The sequence below is a fragment of the Canis aureus genome, chromosome 8 (assembly GCF_053574225.1).
Source record: "Canis aureus isolate CA01 chromosome 8, VMU_Caureus_v.1.0, whole genome shotgun sequence".
Classification (NCBI taxonomy): Eukaryota; Metazoa; Chordata; class Mammalia; order Carnivora; family Canidae; genus Canis; species Canis aureus.
In genome coordinates, this window is record NC_135618.1 from 91,300 (window position 1) to 103,916 (window position 12,617).

A 12,617-nucleotide genomic window follows, 5' to 3' on the forward strand; every position below is an offset into this window, starting at 1 on the left:
TGTGTCCCTGGCGCCCACGGGCCTTCCCGGGTGGCCCCTCCCGCCCTCTGGGTCCCCACGGCGAGCACCCTCATCCGCTCAGGGCAGCGCAGCCTGCAGGTGGAACAGAAGGCCAGACGCCGCGTGTGTCCCCGAGGCCGGGCCGCAGCAAGGCGGGGGAACTTCAGCCTCGTGAGCCCGTCACAGCCCGGGGTCGGGCCTTCGTCACCCTCACTGCGCGGGAACCAAGGGACGCCTTGCAGGCCCGCGCACCGAGGCCCCGCAGCGGCCAGGGCCCCCCGGAATTTGGGCCCGCACGGCCTGCCACCAGGACCTCCCCGCCCTTGACCCCAGAGCAGAAGCCCTCGCCCCCAGTTGTGTGTTAGAATCTGAAGAACTTTTAAAAAGACCAAAAAAAAAAAAAAAAAAAAACAAAACCAGAGATTGTCACAGCCAAGGGAAGCCTAAGGGGACAAGATAGCTAAAGGTGCTGTACTAGGTGGGATCTTGGCACAGGAAAGCGACGTTAGGAAAAAACTATGGAAATTTAAACAAAGCATGAACTTTAGTTAATATCGATGCATGAAAATTGGTCTATTAATTGTGACAAATGCACCATACTGACGTCAGATGTTCACAGTAGTGAAACTACGTGTGGTGTAGACAGCAACTCGCTCGACGACCCTCATAGTAATTCTGTAAGTCTAAATCTGTTTTAAAATAAAAAGTCTAGTGGCGCCCGGGTTGCTCAGCAGAGAGCGTCTGCCTCCGGCTCAGGGCGTGACCCTGGGGTCCCGGAGTCCCGTGTCGGGCTCCCTGCAGGGAGCCTGCTCCTCCCTCTGCCATGTCTCTGCCTCCCTCTCTGTGTCTCTCATGAATAAATAAATAAATAATAACAAAATAAAATAAAAAGTCTATTTAAAAAACCCCCACAAAGCCTGGGCCCTATGTCAGAGCAATTAAATGAAAGCGGAGACCCCCTGGAGGTGAGGGCCAGGCATCGGCACCTCTTCAACAGCCCCCAGCGGTGCAAGGCTCCTGGGGGCCGAGCACTGTCCCCCCCTCCCCGGGGGCCTCAGGCCGCAGGAGCGCTGGCTCCTCGTCCTACTCGTTGCTGTTCTAGCTCGGAGCTCGGAGTGGGGCCGAGGTTAGGCGTTACCTACGTGTTTGATGAGTGAACCAATGAATGTTAACCTCTCTCAGTTCAACCTGACGTGACCAGCTCTGCAGAGACAAGATGCTGTCGGGCAGCGCCTGTGTCCCGAGGGCTTCGGGGCGGTCTGGACGTTGCAGCCGCTGGAGGAGACGCCTGCCCTCGGGCAGGCATCGCCCTGACCCGCGGAGACCAAGGGAGGCGGGAAAAGGAAGCAGACTCGGAAGTGGCCACTTTGCGAGCTGCAGACCCAGAGGAGACCTCAGTAAAGAGGAGTGGATTGAAGAGTTTTTTCTTTTTTAAAAGATTTTATTTATTTATCCATGAGGGACACAGAGAGAGAGGCAGAGACACAGGCAGAGGGAGAGGCAGGCTCCATGCAGGGAGCCTGATGCGGGACTCGATCCCGGGACCCCGGGGTCACACCCTGGGCTGAAGGCAGATGCTTCACCGCTGAGCCCCCGGGCGCCCCTGAAGAGTTTTGCTTTTGCTGGTTTTCTACAAGATGTATTTCCTGTCATCCAAGGTCCACCTTGCCCTAGCTAAAGTCCCCTGCAGAAAGGGTGGGAACCTAGGCTGTGGGGACGTGAGCGGCTGGGGCCCGGGCGGGGTCCTGGCCTGGGGCTGGGGGACAGAGGCCGCGTCGGGTGTGGAGGGAGCGGGGGCTCCTCCTGGATCTGCGGGGGCCGGTGCGGCCTTCACGGGAAGGGTTACAGCTCCCACTGGGCTGCCCTAATTCTGCGCCGGGAGCTTCTCTCAGGGCTTCACTTGCTGGAGGGTCTGTTCACGTTCACAGGCTCCTCCTGAATGATTCTCCATGTCTCCCTCCCGTCTTGTTGGGGATGAAATGAGGCCTAGAGGGAGGTAACCTACCCCAGGTCACATCAGGAGGAAGTGGTAGGACCAGAATCCAGCACCTGTAACCCGGCTCAGAGCGTGTCCCGCTCCCCGCCACCCCACGGCTGGCAAGGGGCACACCGCCTAGCTTTGCAGGAAAAGCACCGACTTCAGAACCGGGCCAAGCGAGGATCCAACCTGGCTCTGCGACCCTGGATGTGGCACTTAACCCTCCCAGGCCCCCTTTTCTCAACTGTAAAGCGAAGCTCCCAGCCGGGTTGCTCCGAGGGTTAAGTGAGATCGTGTATTTAGCCTTTCTCATCTCCTTTCTCCGTTCCCAAGCTTATCTCCTTCTCATCCCCTGTTCCCATTTAGCATTCACATTTCTTTATCTTTTCAAAGCAAGGGAAGAAAAGCAGAGGTTTTCCAAGTCTTGATCTATTCTTCTGATGGGGCAAAAACTCAACTCTCTCTAATGGAGCTGAGTTATCGGAAATATACCCCCGTGCGTGTTTATGTTCGTGTTTATACAGGTGCCCGTCTGACCACGTGTGCGTGTGACCGAGTGTGCGTGAGGATGAACGGCTAGGTAGGCATAGATATAGATCCAGCTTTACCGGCTATAAAAGATCCTTGCTGGTGTGGCCTGGTGGAAAAAGGCAGTCACCCAGTGGTGTCATGAGCCTAAGGTAGAAGACAGTGGGGCGAGATCCATAATTTCAACAGGGCTCCAAAGGTGGGGAGTGTTCAGTTTGGCTGAAGGAGTTAGAGCGGGCTTCTCAGAGGAGGTGACACCGCGTTGGAGGGACAGGAGTTGGTGAGGCAGAGGGCACCAGCCTACAACATGGAGAAGACTCTAGAAGAAAATAGAAAAGACACATTGAAAAAAAAAAGAAAGAAAGAAAGGACACGTTGTGGAACTGTCGGTCACTGCGTCTGTGGGAGATGAGGTCCCCTGCAACATGGGGGTGAACCTGGGCCCTGACGCTAAGTGCATGTGTCATTTCCTTGGATCACCTGGATGACGTACGTTAGTACACCCATTTACAGAGGGAAGTAACGTTCAGGGACTTCAAGTCACCTGCCCTAAAGTCCATAGTTAAGAAACAAGAGGCCCCGGTACCCCCTGGTCTTCCACACCGACCGCAGGCGGGCGAGGGAGCAGGCTGATGTGGGAAGCAGGGCCAAGAAAACAGGAGGACTGAGCTTTAGTGCTAAGTGGCCTTGACGGTCCACAGAGGTGTTACGGGTTTAGGGGAGATGACGCATTTTCAAGTGCTTTAACTGGGAAGGCACCGCAGATGCTGATGCACCAGAACGCAGGGCAGGAAGTCACGTCCGCCTAAGTTTTGAGAGAGCATCTAGCACAGTGTGCAGACCAGGGGCTTCCCTGGGAGACTGGGGAGTGCTGAAGTGTATGGACGGCGGCATCAGGCAGGCCTGAGTCCAGCTCTTGTTCTCTTTACATTCGCTGGCTTCGTGGCTGTGGGCACACCCCTTCCCTGGGCCCCGGGTCCCTTACCACTGAAAAGGGGGGGCCGCACCCGGGGGGCCCCAGGGCCACACGGTCCCATCCCGGGTCTGCCCTCCCCAGATGTCGCAGCTGGGCTCAGGGTCACCTTCGAGATGGCCTCCAGGGACCCCACAGAGAGCTCCCCAATCTTGGGAAAGGAAATATAACTTAAAAAAGGAAAACCTTGATTGAACTGTTCGGTTATAAATATGGTTTATGGAAAAATCCAGATGATACTGAAAAATATAAAGTCCATACATAAAATGTAGAGGATGCAGAAACAATATAAGAATGAATATAAAGTTTGTCTAGACCTAGATGCTACTAATTGTTTGGTATGTGTTACTAAACATATTTTTAAAATTTTTTTTAAATTTTTATTTATTTATGATAGTCACACAGAGAGAGAGAGAGAGGCAGAGACACAGGCAGAGGGAGAAGCAGGCTCCATGCACTGGGAGCCCGATGTGGGATTCGATCCCGGGTCTCCAGGATCGTGCCCTGGGCCAAAGGCAGGCGCCAAACCGCTGCGCCACCCAGGGATCCCTTACTAAACATTTTTAATAAGAATAAATATATGTAAATCAGTATTTAAAAATCTTCTTTTGTATAATCTTCTCTGTCATTAGTTAAATATAATATAAATGATACTCTTTGCATGTAGAAACTGCTTTTTAAAAATTCTAGTTGGATTCCTTTAACTGATCAAAAATGTTATTGAAAAATTAGTTGAGCATTTTTGATGTCAGTACCACCTGTTTCTGTGTTAATGATTTGCCAAATAGCAAGTAATAAGCCTGTTAGGTTGTGTCACGAATTATTCTTAAAAAATCTTTGCAACTTTCTGAAAAATCAGATACAAACCTGGTCAGTTAACCTTGACTTTACATCTTTAGCATTGAGGTGTTGCTGACCTCAATACTTTATGAAAAGCTCGTTCTCGCGACGATGCTCTCTTTACTAAGAGAAGCCGGTCCGGGACAGCGCTTTGGGGAAGGCCGCGTCTGCTCCATCAGCCAGCAGAGCCAAGCTGTCCATGTCCGTCTAAAACCTCCTGTCGGCGGCTGGAATTCTGCAGCTGTCTTCCCTTCGTGCCGTGAGCGATCGGCTCCTGCAATCCAAGAATAGTGCAGTGGGTGAGGGGGCCACGTCCCTGGTGGGTGAGGCTCCGGAGCGCGGCCGCCCACGCCGCAGGTAACGCCACGGGAAGCCGGACGAGGCCTTGGCTGCCCGAGCTCCTGCTCCCAGCGGTGCGAGTCTGGTCGGGGGAACCCAGGCTCTGCTGTGACGACAATCCCGCCCCCGTCTCACGAGCTTCGCGTATGAGCACGTGTCGCCCACTCGGTGCCCTGGTCGCCAGGTGGGCCCTGCTCGTCTAGTCGCTCGGGGACCCGGAGGGACAGAAGCTTCATTTCACCTTCACCGTGTGCTTCGAGGACAGGAGGCAAGTTCTTCAAGCTCCCATCCCGCTGAGCTCCAGGCAACTTCTACCAACACTTTATGGTGTCAAATAGGTCACTAGGCTACATCTAATTCCAAAGGGGCAGAGAAGAGGGACCCTGCCACCCCCCGGACATTTACCCCTAAAGCCGACCGTGTGAGCTCCGGCAAGTCAGCTGCCCTCTGTCCGCCTCAGCTTCAGGGTCTGTAAGAAGGAGGGTTACCTGGCCCCGTATCCCGAGATCCATTCGTCAGGCCGCCTGTCGGTGAGGGCCGCGGTGTCCGCGTAGAGCCCCGCTCCAGGCCCGGCCGAGTGGGCCTCATCCCGGCTGAGTCCCGCCCTCCCTATGACGTGGGGCGAGGTATTCAGCGTCCTCTGGACCCCGGTTTCCTGATCTGTAAATGGAGATGATAATGGAGCTGGTGTGCAGACAGCGTCCGTGTTATACGGGTTACGCAGGGCCAGCAAGGTGCCAGAACAGTCCCGGGCGTATCCGAGGTGTCCTGTGCTTGTTGGTCTCATACTGATCCACCCTGAAGCCACTTCTTCAGTGAATATTCACTCCGAATCTTCCTAGTTAGCTGTGAAAGCTCTTACGAGGACTGAAGGGCAAGCAGGTGGCAATCTACGTTGCAGATGGCGGGGTCCCCACGGGAAGTATAAGGGGAGGAAGTAGTGTTTCTGGAGGGTTGAGTTTCTGCTTCCAACGACTGAGCACCGACTGTGTGCCCGGCTCTATACTGAATGCTTCCACGGCGACCCGAAGAGGTGGTCCTCCACATGAGGAAACTGGGGCTTCAGGAGGTTAGGGACATGCCCCAGGTCCCACAGGGGGTGAGGGGTGGGGCCTTGGAAGCACAGGGTGCAGGCCAGGGTGCAGTTAGACTTGCATGGAAGCCTTTGTTCATCCCCCTGAGCATGTTGTCAAGGATTGTCCGCTCGTCCTTTCACCCGCTCACCTCCCTCCTAGACTGGAAGTCCCTCAAAGGCAGAAGGGGTTGCCCTTAATTCTCGGGGCCTCTACGTTCCTCCACCAACCAGTGACACCACAGGGTGACCGTTAGGGGGAAGAGAAGGAAGAGAGAAGGAAGCAAAGGTTGGAGTCTTGGATTTAGATCCCCGCGGCGGCCTGATGATCTCCAGAACGTCACCTCGTCTCCTGAGACTTTCGCTTCTGGACCTGACTCTGCTGCACACGACTTTCTGTCCAAAACGGCTTCACAGCCCCGTCTCCCAACACTCACGATGTTCTGGACACTTGTTGACTCGGAGCTACCAGCACACTCAAGGGTGCTTATTATCAGTTTAGGCCACTTGGCTTGTCTTCGACTCACTTCAAAGTCAGGGAAGGAAAGATACCATCCAAGACATTTACGCGTCTTTCTTCACCAGGGCGAGAAGATTCCATTTGCCTCAGGTTCTGCCAAAGGAGCACAGGGTGAGAAGAGGGACGGGACTCCGCGGAGCCCCTGGGGCGCAGGAGCCACACCGTGTGCCCGGGAGAAACCCCTCGGACCAGGGTGCTCCGGGGAGGCAGGGCCCGCCCGACCTCTGGCAACCAAGCCCCGGCGACAGGCTCGCGGGGTCCTGCCCGTGGGCTGCCCACGCGGTGGGCACAGGCTGCGCCCGACCTCCCGCAGCGCCGGCCTGCGGAAAACACGCGGGGAGCAGAGGCGGCCGCGGCCCACAAGTGGGCACGGGGTGGGGTGTGCAGAGCTGAGGGGGGCAGCTGGGGAGCAGCGGGGGAAGCACCTGGAGCCCTGGCCTGCCGGGCCCTGCACCCCCGCCCCTGCCGCCCGCACTCACTATGGTGCCGACTGCTCGGGGCACCCCTGGGCTCCCTTACCGCCAGGAGCCCGGAAGGACTGGCACCCCCCCGCCCTGCCACGTCAGGGCCTCTGGCCGCCGCCTGCTGCCGAGACTCCACCACAGGCCCCGCTGAGCTGCAAGCCCCTCCCAAGGCTCCCAGGCCCTGTGTCGGGGCGGGGGGCAGGGGGTACCACGCGGCCTCCCCATGCCTTCGTTGGGATCTGTGCTCACCTCGGGCCCCACACTTATCTCGGGCCCTGCACCCATCCCAGGGCCCCACACCCACCTCAGGCCCTGCACCCACCTCGGGCCCCGCTCCCAGCTCGGGCCCTGCACCCATCTCAGGCTCTGCACCCGTCTCGGGCCCCACACCCACCTCGGGCCCTGTGCCCATCTCAGGGCCTGTGCCCATCTCAGGCCCCGCACCCATCTCAGGCCCTGCGCCCACCTCGGGGCCGAGCCTCCACAGCCGCCTGCCCGCCTCACACACGCGGCTGCTGACCCCGCGATCTTCCCGTAGACCTTCCACGGCCCCGGCTCCAGGGCTGAGCCCCGGGCCCCAGTCGATGGCCACAGCACACGGTCACGGGAAGTGTCCGAACCCCCGGGGTGCTTGGGAACACCCAGCTGCCTTCCTTAGCTTTGGCGCACCTCTCGACCCCCGAGGCTGTGAGGTCCCGCCCGGGAGCCGCCCCTGAAAGCACCGAGGGGCCTGGGACCCGAAGGCGGGGCCTGCGTCCGGTGCTGTATCCTGCGGAAAGCTTGCGCCGGCCCAGAGCATCCGTCCAACTTCCATCTGGTACCAAGTCCCTTAAAGGAGCAGGGACCTGGGTTGGGCACCGGTGAGAGAAGAGCCCACAGTTAACACTATGGAGGCAGACCAGGCCTCAAAATTTGGCCCCGCTGCTTTGGGGCTGTGTGACCATGGGCCGGAGCCTCAGCCTCTCTGGGCCTTGCTTTCCTGTGTGTCCTCAGTCAAACCGCTAGGGTTGGTTTTGAGGATTAAATGAGATACTATATATGCCCGGCAGAGTGCCTACACCGCACAGGCGCTCAGCAGGGAGAGCTAGCCTCAAGTGGACAGTCGCGTCCAGGACATTCTGGGAGCTCGGGGCGTCAGGACCCCGGCTTGGCTGCGGGGGATGTAGGGAGCGAGAAACTGCCCCTTTGAGGAGCTCAGACAGAGCACCAGTCAATGGGCAAAATGCCGTGAGGGAGACGTCACGGCCGGAACATATAAAGGGTGTTAGGAGAGTGGGAACCAGAAGGCTCAGCGAGGTGCCCAAGGGGAGCAGGACGGTGCCGGGGGAGGGGAGCAGGGCCCGGAGAGCAGCGAAGGGACACGGGGGCAACCAGAAGGGCACCCTCGGTGGGGGCTCCCGGCGCCCAAGAGGAGCGTGAAAGGCCTCAGGGAGGCAAAGCACCTGGGAAGGGACTCGGGCCGGATGTAGGACAGCTGGGTTCAAGGTTGATGTCCCTCCCCTTCCAGCCATTGACAGTCGGCGAGGCCTTGCCCTCAGAGATGTCACTCCCCATCAGTAGGACACGGAGGGAACCCTCGCTCCTGAACGCTGCCGCGCTTGTGCAGACTCGGGTGTCTGTGCAGCCGTGCCCCTTGGGCTCTGCAGGGCCCCCCGTGACCCAGGTCCTCCAAGGGCATCGTGGGAGCCTCCTCAGCAGGGCGCTCACTGTGTGAGTCATGTGTGTCCTTGCCATCCCTCCTCCGGCACGTCGGGAGCACGCTCCCCTCTCTGCGGCCCTGGGCCGAGGGGCTGGTTCACACTGGCACGGGCATGACCCCCTCTGAGTCTCACTCAGCGGAGAAGCTAAGCGCGGTCGTGGTCTTGTACATGTGTCCCGGATGAGGGGCTTCCCAACGCCCAGGAGACCCTGGCAAACCTGCACGGCTTGGCCACCCAGCAGACGGCCGAGCTGGGCTGCAGGCCTGCGGCTGAGCTGGAATCTCATCCGGGCCTGTCCGCCTTAGCACCCCAGCTCTTAGCCTCTGCACGGGAACTCAAACCAGCAAATGCTGTCAGATGGTTTCAAAACAGAGTAATTGCCGACTTCTGATTCATCCCCGAACCGACTGATGAGCCTTCCCGGTCTCTAGGCTTACCCGCTCCCCTTCCGCACAAGGAGCGTGGCATTCGGTCTTGGGCTGCGACGCCCATACTTCGAATACTTCAAATATTGTCCTGTGAATAGACTGTAAACAGAGAGGCGAGGGGGAGGAGGAGAGGAAGGGGGGATGAGGCTCGGCCACCAGCACCTGTCCTCCCGGGACCGCAGCCGAGTGCCGTGTCGGGCTCTCTGCTCCCCCCCACGCCGTCCCCTCGCCTCCCTCCGGAGCCGGGGGCACCAGATCCGAACCCTCGGCCGGCCGGCCCACCCGTGAGCCCTGCAGCTGGACAGCAGCTGTGAAATGGGAGTTGGGGAGGGCTGCTCGGCTGAGCAGAAGCTGTCAAGACCCTTGCTGTGTGTTCCAAAGCGCATTTTAAACCAGCGGCACGGTGTGAGGCTGGCGGCCCACGGTGAAGGATGAGCAGGATGCCTGCTGGGCGACAGGCAGGCGTGATGACACAGGGGCCAAGTGCTATTTACTCCCTGGGAACAGGTGCTACCCGGGACTCGATCCGTCCTGCCTGCCTTCTCTGCCCACATGTCCCAGGCCCGTCAAGGCAGCTCCTTCCAGGCCCCCCGCGGCCCCAGCCCCCCGCCCCGCCTCGCACTTGGCCCGGGGTGCGCTCGGCTCACCGGCGCCTGGAAGATGCCAGCGGCGGGCGGCTCCCGCCTGGGCCTCGTGCTTGCTGGAAGCGGCTCGTTTTACATAAGCCGTTGGCGCAGATGTCAGGTGACAACCGCCTTTCGGCCCTGGTTAACCTACAACCATCCTATCTGCGCCTACGCGGATGCAACAGAGGGCGGCCCGGGGAAAGTCCTGGAAGGGGGAGGGAGAAAACTCTGCAAGCAATCGTGTTTGTGCACCAGCACACTCACCTCTGGAAAACACCCGAGGCTGCGAAGCACAACTGACTTCTCTGCGACAGGAGAAACTGAGAGCCGTGCAGACGAGCTCCAGCTACCCCCAGCTGGCCTTTCCTCCCCTCATTATATGTTATTTCCTTAAAGCTCTGGTTGGTAAACATGCAACAGTCCTTTGTTGATTCACAAAACAATACAGAAGTCGGTTAAGACATTTCTCTGCACAGTTGGATTAAGGACAAATAGAGAAGGGGAAGTGAGCAGGAGGCCCGGAGGCCTTGTGGGGCTCATGAACCAGACCACATGCTGCATTCGCCCCGGGCCCTTCCACTCGGACCCTGTGACCCCCCAGAGCACGCCCTGCCAACTGTGACCAGCCCCTCAGCCCAGGGCTGCAGAGAGGGAAACATGCTCCAACCGGCCGGTGGAGGGATGACAAGTACACAGATGACCGCAGCACGTGGCCCGGGGTCACAGGGCCTTGAGCGAGGAAAATGCACGCTGCGGGTCCGGAAGAGGACAGGACCGCGTGAGGCTGGGGAGCTGGGCAGGAGACAGCCCCTCGAGCTCCCAGTTGGGACCCTCAGACACTGTCCTCACTGGCATCCTGCCTCCAGGCTCACGCCACCCCCAGGGCACCCCATTCTGCTGCCGGAACGGTCCTTCCAACTCCAGAATTGACAGAGTCCCCCATTCATTTGAAACCCTCCCCGGCTCCCACCACTCCGGGATAAAGGACGCGACCCCCGGTCACCTAGCCGCCCTCCCTCCCGGCCTCACCACTGCGTCTTCTCTCCTGCGGTGGGAGGCCCTGCATCCCTGTCCCCCCTCCGGCTGCCCCCCGGATCCCCCTCCTGGTCTTCCCTACACGTGACTTCCTCGCAGTGTCAGTCATGCCATCCTCTGTGCTCTCTTCCCCTTGCTAGAGTTCTTTGGATTAGAGTACTCCACGTGCGTGCCAGTGTTCACATGAGCCTGGAGCCTCTTAGGCAAGAGTCACACGTAGTTCAAGGCTGTACCCCAGCATCTAGCACAGTAACTGGCGCTTAGTCATGCTGCATACACGTCGGTTCCCTCCCTTTCCACCAGAGGAAAGCTGACATCCTGCTTGGGCCGGCCATGCCCCGCGTCCTGAGTGCCTGCCTCTCCCTTTCTGGGCCTTTCCTCTGTAGTCCTCACCACACCCTTTTCCAAAGCCTTGTGCTCCTTCCATCCTCAACAGCCTCCTCCCACTGCAAAAAAAAAAAAAAAAAAGAAAAAGAAAAAGAAAAGAAAAAAGTCCTGGTCTCGGGTCTTAGGGGAAGATAATGTCTTCCAATGATTTAATTTTATTTGTTCTCTTTCTGCAGCTCACGGAGCTCACAGCTTGACCCTCATTATAGAGGTATTGAGGCCTCAATCTGGTAGGTCAGCAAAGAGAACCCACAGAGGGGATGGGGTGGGGGATTGATTGTTTTTGATCGCCTGGTATCTCTCATACACCAGCTCCTTTTGTCCCACAATAACCCAGTGAACAGGGTATTTTTACCTTCATGTCGTAGATCAAGACACTGAAACTCAGAGGCAGCAACTGACTATCCCAAGGTCACTCAGCCGATAACCAAGGGAGCCAGGATTTCAACCCAGAATTCTCTAATTCCAAAAGGCTTGACCCTTCACTGTAATGTGGAGGGAGAGTCTGTGGAGAGGGAGTGTCTGAAGTTTCTTAGTCAAACTTCACACACACACAAAAATGGAAAGCCACCGTGCTGATTGTTTCTTCACCCTACAAGTCCCAGGTTGAAATCCTGGTGCTGCCAAGAGGCCCGTTTCCTCCAGCCTGCCTGGTTAGGAATGCATTTTATTGCATTGCACGGTCTGGAGTTGTTTCCTATGTATACATCTTTTCATCTGAATCCAAAGGCTGTAAACATGTTCCCCAGACAGGGTCTAGGACGGTGCCCGGCACATGGCAAGGAGCCAACCAGTAAGTCCCTTTATTCCAGACAGTTCTTGATTTGCAGAGTCAGAGACCCAAGTTCCACTTTCAACTCCTTTTATGACCTTGGACAAATCACCACCGTTTCTCTGGCCTTCAGTTTCCTTATCTCTAAAGGAGGCTGGCTCGCAAGATCTATACTATCCGACACTTCTCTCCTCCGTGCTGGGCATGGCTCTCAGCGCTTCCCATCCACTCACTCGTTTAATCCCCACAACAGCCTAGGAAGCGGATCTCATTTTATAGAAGCAGGAAAGCAAAGCACAGAGAGATGAAATGGCTTTCTCAAGGCTACACAGCCAGTAAGTGGCAAAGCCCGGGTTACAGGCCAGCCGTCTGCTCCCAGAGACTATGCTCTTATCATTACACTAACCTCCTCCCCTAGAGTCCTTTCTACACGACGTAAACGTCCCCTCATTCACTCTACAGTCATTTCCTGACCCTCTACTCAGTACCAGCCACACGTCTGCATTGCGATGGGCACCAGCGGCAAGAACCCAACGGGCTCCCAATTCTGCCCTTGGGATCCCCATGGCGGAGTGGGGAGAGGTAGCTGAGTGACCACAGGCCATCGAGGTATCCTGAACGTCTGTACCAGCCACAGCACAGGCACATCCAGCATATGTGCCCCCCAAATAGCCCTACACCGGATTTCTCAGTAATTACTGTGTTTTATTTTCTTGTGGATTCACATTATAACTCAGAGGTCCTCTGTCGGGAACGGGGATTAAGCGCCGCTGACCTGTGGGTGCTTCTGACCTGCCATCTCTAGTTAGTCGGACCCACCCGCTCAGGCCCTATCACAGGCTCCTCCCAGTCTACGTTCAGTTTCCCCTGTACCCTCATCACCCAGCACCACCCTGCACACGACTTTCCCGTCCAGGCCGAAGCCCCTCTGTTCCCACAGGCATGTCAACTGTCT

The 12,617-nt window shown here is 57.5% G+C and overlaps 1 long non-coding RNA gene across 4 annotated transcripts; it reads right to left on the reverse strand.

Moving 5' to 3' along the window:
• Positions 1–1,463: 1,463 nt before the first annotated feature.
• On the reverse strand, positions 1,464–7,528 carry LOC144318234 (uncharacterized). 4 transcript variants are annotated; one of them, XR_013384028.1, is made up of 4 exons: positions 7,181–7,522; positions 5,064–6,343; positions 4,347–4,593; positions 1,464–2,825 (listed from the first exon to the last, which is right to left on the reverse strand). It is a non-coding gene; the product is annotated as an uncharacterized LOC144318234 (long non-coding RNA). The 4 variants fall into 4 exon arrangements; XR_013384026.1 differs by having other exon boundaries at positions 5,147–6,343; positions 7,181–7,518; XR_013384027.1 differs by having other exon boundaries at positions 4,347–6,343; positions 7,109–7,528.
• Positions 7,529–12,617: the final 5,089 nt, after the last annotated feature.